This window comes from Mus pahari, chromosome 6 (genome assembly GCF_900095145.1).
Source record: "Mus pahari chromosome 6, PAHARI_EIJ_v1.1, whole genome shotgun sequence".
NCBI classification, from domain to species: domain Eukaryota; kingdom Metazoa; phylum Chordata; class Mammalia; order Rodentia; family Muridae; genus Mus; species Mus pahari.
Genome location: NC_034595.1, coordinates 263308 through 272599, shown reverse-complemented (window position 1 = coordinate 272599; position 9292 = coordinate 263308).

The window sequence follows — 9292 nt, the reverse complement described above, 5'->3', positions numbered from 1 at the left end:
AGAGAGAGAGAGAGAGAGAGAGAGAGAGAGAGAGAGAGAGAGCCTAAAATGTTAGATTCTGGTAGCTGCCCCTCTTTAGGGAGCATTAGCCTTGGTGTCCTGCAGCTTGTCCCCCACCTCAGGCCTAAGCTGCTAGGCTCCCAGCATGCAGCAACCCCAAAGTAGGTCAGGACAACACAATTAGCTTCCTGCCTTCCCAGCCTCCTCTCCTGTCCAGTCACCCCGCCCTTCTAAGCACAGCTGCCTTTCCCTTCTAAAGTCTGTACAGGGGGTGTCCTCTGTCCAGTGGCTTGTCGCTGGGTCTCCTGACAGAGCGCCTGTCATAAAACAGGATTCCTACAAGAAGACAGAAGACCTTGCTTGGTGTGGTGGTTTTATGATAACTAACATTATGTTTAAGTTTAAATTACTATATTTAAGAGAACTATAAAACAAAAAATGCCCCTAACCTATAACTTCCTGAAATGCTGGGGGCTGTTCATGTAAGATAACAGAAGAACTCCGTGAACAAGCTTGGTTGCCCCAGTTGCATAGGGTTTGAGCTTGATCACACGTAGGCAGGAAGTGCGTCAGGATGTGTGCTTGTCTCAGATTACATGAAGACAGGAAGTATCAAATCCTGTGTGGTTAGCCTTTATAGGTCGCTGGCTGACTATAGAGTTTGCTGCCATATTTTGAGCATGAGTCTCAGGTATGGACCTGGCCAGTACCCATGGTCCTGGCCGGTATTTAATAAAGCATTTCATTGGTTAAAATTTATTGTCAGGCTGATGAATTTCTGAATGACCCCATACCCATAACAGCTTGAATAAGAACGGTCCCCCAAAGTTCATGTAAGTATGACATTGTTGGAAAAAAATGTGTCACTGGGGGTGGGCTTTAAGGTTTCAAAAATCCATGCTGCATGGTGGCGCACGCCTTTAATCCCAGCACTCGGGAGGCAGAGGCAGGTGAATTTCTGAGTTTGAGGCCAGCCTGGTCTACAAAGTGAGTTCCAGGACAGACAGGGCTACACAGAGAAACCCTGTCTCGAAAAACCAAAAAATAAAATAAAATAAAATAAAATAAAATCCATGCCAAGGCCAGGGTCTCTCTGTCTCTCTCTGTCTCTCTGTCTGTTTCTCTGTCTGTCTCTCTCTGTCTCTGTCTCTCTCTCTCTCTCTGTCTGTCTCTCTCTGTCTCTGTCTCTCTCTGTCTCTCTCTGTCTCTCTCTCTGTGTCTCTGTCTCTCTCTCTGTCTCTCTGTCTCTGTGTGTGTGTGTGTGTTCTTGCAGATTAAGGTGTAGCTCTCAGCTTCTTTTCTAGCACCACAACTACCTGCAACCAAGCTCCCCGACATAATAATGGATTACACCCCTGAAACTGTAAGCAAGACCCCAATTATTAAATGCTTTCTTAAGAGTTGCCTTGGTCATGGTGTCTCCTCATAACAATAGGACAATGACTAAGACACTTGGCCATCCTAGAAAAGGAATGTCTTTTGGGATAGCCTGTCTCATCATGAGCAAACAAACTTCAGGAAGGAAAGACTACAGGATAGAGGAAACGGGATACGTGCTGCAACAATTTCCTCATCCCAAAGCCCCGCACCCCATCCCTATAAAGGGCCTCCACCAACTGTTTACCCTGGCAGACCCTTCCACTTCCTGAGAAAGAAAGAAAGAAAGAAAGAAAGAAAGAAAGAAAGAAAGAAAGAAAGAAAGAAAGAAAGAAAGAAAGAAAGAAAGAAGGAAAGAAAGAAAGAAAGATGCTGCTGCTTGCTGACCGCTAACAAACACAGTCCGATCCGCTGAAGGTCAGACTCCTGTCTCTGCTGTCAGCATCTTTACACAACCTGAGAGATCTAACTGTTAGCACCAGGATACTGCAAGCCCCGCCTAGCCATGTGACCCTTGACCTGCGTTGCCAGGACAACAACCTTCTATCCCACAATCCACTTGGCTCAGTTCCCGCCCTCACTGGTGTGACTTCATTTTCTGTATAAGAGAGGAAGCCAACCCCTCCTCTCTTTCTCTGCTCTTCTCTACCCTTCTACCCACTTCGCTGCTCCCCCAGTCCCGCATAATAAACCTCTCCCACGTGGAACACTTTGGCCTGGTCTGCTGCTTGGTTTATCTGCCCAAAATATAAAACTAACAGCTTCTACTCCGACTTCTTCCACTTGGCCAGAGTTATTAAAGCTCCCAGTTTATCTGACACATATCTCCCTGCCTATCTATCTAGGCTCTCCAGGCTATTTCTTTTCTTACCTAATGTCTTAGAGTTTCTATTGCTGTGAAGAGACACCATGACCATGGCTACTCTCATAAGGGAAAACATTTACAGTTCAGAGGTTGAGTTCATTGTCATCATGACAGGAAGCATGGCAGACATGATCCTGAAGAGGTGGCTGAGAGTTCTACAGCTGAGAGATCAACAGGCAGCAGGAACAAAGTGAAACACTGGACCTAGGTTGAGCATATGAGACCTCAAAGCCCACCCCTTGTGACATACTTCCTCCAACAAGGCCACACCTACTCCAACAAGGCACAGCTCCAACAACATTATTCCCTATGAATCTATGGGGGCCATTTTCTTTCAAATCACCAAATTCCACTCTCTGGTCCCCATAGGCTTGTAGCCATATCATAATACAAAATGCATTTAGTACAACTTCAAAAGTCCCCTGAAGTGAAAACTTCTGGCTTCTTTGGAAAGTCAGTTATGTCAAAGAACATTTCACTGAAGCAGACACAGGTAAAAGGGTGTTTTGCTAAAGCAAACACATGAAAGGACACATGATGTTAAGAAGGAATGGTACTGGTACGTGTTGCCATTCCTTAATGGTCATTGTTTGTCGTGACTTCATAGAAATAAATGCACCAAAAAAACTAATGGTGGTTTCTCGGGGCTTCTGAGGACTTGAGCCAATTGGTAGAGTGATGTCAGTTGATACAAAGTCACGTGGGGTTTTGTTAAGACAGATTCATGTGCTGAGGCAAGACCTGTGATGTTTGGAAGGAGTGTAAATAGGACACAATGGACAGTGACAAGGGGCTTGCATGGCTAGCTTAGCAATGCTTTGTTGGTCTTGAATCTTCAACCTCAGTGATCTTCTCTCTTTTTTTTTTTTTTTTTTGGTTTTTTGAGACAGGGTTTCTCTGTATAGCCCTGGCTGTCCTGGAACTCACTTTGTAGCCCAGGCTGGCCTCGATCTCAGAAATCCGCCTGCCTCTGCCTCCCGAGTGCTGGGATTAGATCTTCTCTTTGTTGAGAGAGGCACAGCAGAGAACGTCTCTTGTGCTCTTTCTGCTGGGTCATGCCACCGCTGCTGATTCGTGTTTACTATTCTGAAACTGCTGAACTGGACTGGTGGTGCTTTCGAGTGGCTCGAGCTGCTCCTGCTGATTCATGTGAGCTGAACTGCTGAGATCCTGACAACGCAGACTGCACTCACCCACAGAACAATCTCTAAACAGGCTCAACTCTGCTCTACCATAATAACCTTTCTTTCCCACCACCTCTGGTGGACGGTGGACTATAAGGGAGGTTAAAACATGCAAGAACCCTTATTAAAAGTAGGTTTGAAAAACCTTAAGCCTACAGTCTCTTTATTCTATAACTGTGTCAACCCTGTTTAAAAACCCGAAGTCTCTTGGGAGATTCGTGGCAATCTCTTAATCCCATGTAAAATCAAACTAAGATACAGGTTACATACTTACAACGTACAACTTTATAGAATAAACATTATCATTCCAAAGGGAGGACAGGGAGCATAGTGAGGATACACTGGAGCAAAGCAAGACGGAGAAGCAGTAGGCTAAACTCTGCATCTCCATGGCTGATGTGGAAACTTCAGACCTCTAACTCCCTTTTGCTTTGTTGACTGCAACACACTTCTCTGGGGCTGGTTTCACTCTGTGATCAGCTTTTCTCAACAAGTACCCCACAACTCTAGCATCTCCAACATCTTACGGTCTTTAAGATAGCCCAGGCTTCATCTTCACCTCTCAGGGCCTCCATGAAGGGACACACCCCTGATATATGTTGTTTTCCTTAACCACGGAGGAGGATTCCATAACCCCTTTCTTGTATCCTTGACTCTAAAACCAGAACTACAAGGCCAAAGCTGCCGAGTTCTGCTGCTTCCTGGAACTGGACCATGCCCACCCTGCCTTCTTGCTTGACTCTGCTCCCTTTGTTGAATTTTTTAAAAAAAATCAAAGCAGGGTCTCATGTATCCCAGGTGTCCTCTAGCCCACCTGTATAGATGCAAATGGCCTTGAATTCCTAATCTTTCTGCTTCCACCTTACAAAGGATTAGAATTTTCAACAATATCCAAAGAAGAGATAGAAAGAGAGAAAAGGATGTGACATGAACCCCTGCATATGGTTCAGGTTTATGCAGTGCTGGAGTTTGAACCCAGGCCTTCATGAACGCTAGGCAAGCACTCTGCCAACGAGCTACATGCCTCTCTCTCTATTCCCTTCAGGACACCCAGTCATTCTTCTGCAGGTCAGAGGTGAGTTCAGTTGATGCTATAGTACAAGACATACTGCTGATTGAAATTTACCCTGACTAGTGTTTAATTCTGTCTATCTTCAACAAAACACATCACTAATGAGCAAATCCTCCCCTTGATTGTGTAAACCTATGGTTTGTTCCAATAATTAACAACAGATAAAGAAAAAAAACAACAACAACAACAACTTGTTCTCTCTTTTCTCTTCTTTGGATAGTGTCTAAAATCCCAAATATGCTTCCTCTGACCCTCTGGACATTCTCTCTCTCTCCCTCTCTCGAGATTCCCCTACCCCATCCCCGCCCCAGCGCAGCTGTTAGCCAACAGCTGAGCATGCTGGCTTTCTTGGTCCTTAGCGACAAAGGCATGATGTTCTCTTCCTTTCCTCCATCTCCCGCCTCCTGGCAGCATCCAGGATTTATAGCTTGCCTGCCTTAGAGTTTTTCTCTAATAGATGGTCCTCAAGCTTCCTTCTGAGTCCACTTTAAATTCTTTTGTCAGTGAGACTACAAGCCCATAAAAGGGAATCCTGAGTCCCTGGACGCAGAATGGTGGGCGGGTCGCTTAGCTCTTTGTGGTCTCTCTCTCTCTCTCAAGGTCCTTGGTACTTTTTACATTTGGATACGTTTTAAAGTTGGACCGTCATAGATATACCTCTAGCCATGGGAATAAATAGAGTTGACATGTTATTTAACTGGGCTGCTAACTCCTCTTCTCCCCATCTCTACAGCTGGAATGAGTGCTTGAAGAAGACAGGAGCCTGTGATTATCTTGGCCACCGCCTTAGCCTGGAACAGTCAGTACCTTTGTTGTAAGGACACAAAATCAGAAACATAGTGCAACGTAATCGTGTCTTATCATACTGCCAGAATTTATTGAGCAACAATAAATATATCGCATTAACCCCACCAAGGCAAACATGGTCTTTGTATTCCCTTCTTAAATTCTATTAACTCTTAGATTAAACATATCAGTAAACAAATAAACAAAATGTATATACATTTCAGAGTGTCAGTAGGTTTCAGTAGAATGATAGAAATATAAATAGAGTCTGTCTTGGTGTATGGCTGCACGTCAGCCTGGCCACTGGGGTGCCAGAGGGCTGCTAAGAGCGCAGTTTGTGATTGGGGTCCCACCGTGTATTCCCCGGATGAGAAACAGCAAGGTCTGGGATGGGTGCTGTGACCCTCAACCTCCTGTGTACCCAGACACCACTGGGGAGTGGAGAATGGTGGTGTGAGTGTCAGAGCTTCTCCTACCTGCTAGGCAGGAAGGGGATGGCTAAACCCTGGGCAGGGCAGAATCTGGTTTGGTTCCAAGTGAGTGCCAAGAGTAGGAAGGGGTTGGGAGAGAGAGAGAGAGAGAGAGAGAGAGAGAGAGAGAGAGAGAGACCTTGAGAAAGGCCTTCTCAGGGAGATTTAGGTGCAGCTCTTTACGTTNTTGGTTCCAAGTGAGTGCCAAGAGTAGGAAGGGGGAGAGAGAGAGAGAGAGAGAGAGAGAGAGAGAGAGAGAGAGAGAGAGAGAGAGAGAAAAGCCTTCTCAGGGAGATTTAGGTGCAGCTCTTTACGTTGGAGGCCTCCCCCACCCCATCACTAAAGCGATCCTTGATAAAGAAGACAGTGCCTGCTTGTCTAAACTGCTTTATTTAAGGCAAATGTGAATGCATATACCTTACTCGGGGTGTACCACGGATTAAATATCTTTTGCAGGGAGGGATGCCTAGGAAGGAAAGTTTATTGGCTGACCACTCAGGCCTATCCAGATACCTCATTAGCACAGAGAAGTCCAGGTGTTTATGCTACATCACCGGTTGCCGTGCTCTTCTCAATGGGGTGCCATGGTTAAGTGTTCCAAGACAGGTAGAGCCTGGCTGGGAGCTGGTTCTAGGGAACCAAATGTCACAGGCTTGAGAGCAAACACTGTTGAACTGAGTCCAGCTGTACAGGCAAAGAAACAGAGGAGAAGGATGCTAGGCTTAGCAAGTAAAAGCTCTGGCTGCTCTTGCAGAGGACCTGTGTTTGGATCCCAGCACCCACATGGTGACTCACAGCTGCCTGTAACTTGAGTTCCATGGATCCAGCACCCTCTTCTGGCTTCCAAGGGCACCAGGTATACATGCAGTACACATACATACATTCAGTACACGTACATACATGCAGTAAAACACTCATACACAGAAATACAAATAAATACATCTTTGAAAGGGGGAGGAAGTGAAGACTGCAAATGGACAAGGTCCAAATGGGAAAAGGGGCAGACCAGAGTTGAGTAGGTCGTATTAGCCGTGGGCAAAGAGCCAAGCTGAAGTTGCAGGGACAGCTGGGAGTTCTCTGCCTGTAGGCCTTCGTGGTCAGACCAAGGTAGCATAGAAAGACAGGAAACCAGCAGACCTCTCTCTCCTGCATGAACTCTAGCAGTTAACAACTGTAAGGCCTTTCTCTCTTCCCAGCTGGAAGCCAGCAGTTTTCTAGGAATCTTACCAGAAACCCAATTTAAACGGACAGGGTGTGTCTTAAACTCCCTGTGCAACTCTAATGGCTCCTGATTTCACCTTATGAAGAGTTCTAATCCCATCCAAGGCACTTCTAGAGCTGCCCCATTTATCTCCCTTAACAAATGAAAGGAGGGGTGGGCAAACATTCCAATTCCTCGGTTTTACCCCTCCTCCTACACAACCTAGTGAGCACAGCCCGGAAGCTCTGTGTGATCAAATACCTCATTGGATACTTCAGCCTCTGTGCTTGAACTCCATAAAGCCTTACTGACGGGCCCCTTCGAGCAGGACCCTTAGTGGCCCTCCCGTGGGACCCATGCTTGCTCTATGGGAACCCTGTTTGCTCCCTTTCTCCTAAACGCTCCCCTAGAGTAAAACTCCTAAAACTCACCCTTCTCTGCCCTCACAATCCATTCCTCACATTTGTGAGACGAGGACCCAGAGGCACAAGCTTGGAGTGATGTGGGGACCTAGCTCCCAAAGTTAAGTCTGTCTGAGATGAGAAACTCTCTGTCACACTCAGGGACACACACCACCACCACACCAGCCCAAAATCTCCCTATTTTAGTGGGGCGTCTTACTTTATTCTTCTTTGGGAGGCACAGACCCTCCGCCTGCATTTGACCTTTTCCTTACTTTTAAGTGGCGTCCCCCTCTCTTGAGACAAGACCTTGTTACATAACTTTGGCTGGCCTGGAACTTACAGAGACCCACCTGCTTCTGCCTTTGACTGCTTGGATTAATGTCATTCATCACCAAGCATGGTTCTTTCTTTTTAAGCACAAGGGTTTAAAATTGTCATTTAAATATTATTTATTTAAATATTAAATATATATTAAATAAATATATACTAACTTATATTGATTAAAATTTGTTTGTTTATTTAATGTGGGGAAGGGCCTCTTGTGTGCTACTGTGTGCATGTGGAGGTCAGAGGACAACTTATGGAATCATTCTCTCCTTCTACCATGTGAGTCCCAGGGACCGAACTCAGGTTGTCAGGGTTGGTGACAGGTGCTTAACCCAATGACCCATCTCACAGGCTGGCGTCTATTTCTTTGAATCCTATACTAAAATATATTACTCTATCTCCACCTCTTCTTTGTAAACTGGCTAGGCTCAAAATTCTTTTCAGTGTTGAATCCAGACTTCAGTTGGGCCCAAGTTGTGGTCAGGCTGCTGAAGGAGTCAGTATGGAGCTGTGCCTCTGTCCCCGCTGACAAGGTCAGTGGGAGCCATTGCCATCAGAATGCTAGGTGTTCACTTCTTTATGGGACCCATGTGGGGTCACCCCATTCCTCGGTCTCCTGTGTCCCACAAGTTCTTGGGCCTGTTTTTCTTGGTGTGATTTGATCACGTCCATATGACTGTACAGTTTCAATTTACCCTGATGAATTTATAGGATGTCACCATTTCTACTCTTAGGAATAAGTCATTTATAAGTCTGGGCTTCCTGGTTCATGGGTGGTACTGGACAGAATTACTATTTACACATCCATCCAGGCATACAGTCATCCTCTAGCTACAAAATAAAGTCAAGAGTTGCTTTTGAATGGAGCCTCTCGGGGTACAGCCTGAGCGCCACAGCCTGTCACTTGATGGATGTTCTGGAAATAGAAACGTTTTGAAGTGCATTTTCTTAAACTACCAGTAGAGCTGCGGGGCTGGACAGGTTACATTCGTCCTTGAGATGAAGCTCGGCACAGCCACATCAGGACCAAGGCCTCCTGTGCGCCAGTGCAGAGCTTCCCTCTGATTCTACTTTGGTAGATTACACTTCGGGGGATGCAAAGTAGGAGGCATAAACCAGGTGGCCTAGGCAGAAGGAAAGGGTGGCATGAAGTCACTCATCAGGATGGAGTATTGAAAGAACAGGAGGAGAAGCGAGCAGCCAATACTAGAAGCATTAACAAGCACCATTACTGGATTATGGTCCAGGCTGCTCATCACTTTAAAGCTAAGATTTGGGAGACAGGAGACAGGAAGGAATCAGGTTACTGAAGGACAGGCCCTGAAGAAGATGCGGAGGCTGTTGTCCTCTGAGCTCCATGGTGACAAGTTCACAATCCACTCTCTCCCTACAGTCGTCGTTTCATGGTTTAGTCAGACCAAGCAGAGGGTGGGGGGTGGGTCGCTTATCTTTAGCCTGTCGTTCAACTCTTGGAGCTCAGCCCGAGCACTGTGGAGTTTGCAGAAGTGAATAAGAGGCCTTTGGAATAAGCAGAGAAAGGTGAATATTCAATAAACCCACGAACGAGAGTTTTCTTTAACTGCCTTGGCGAAGACATCCCTGAAGC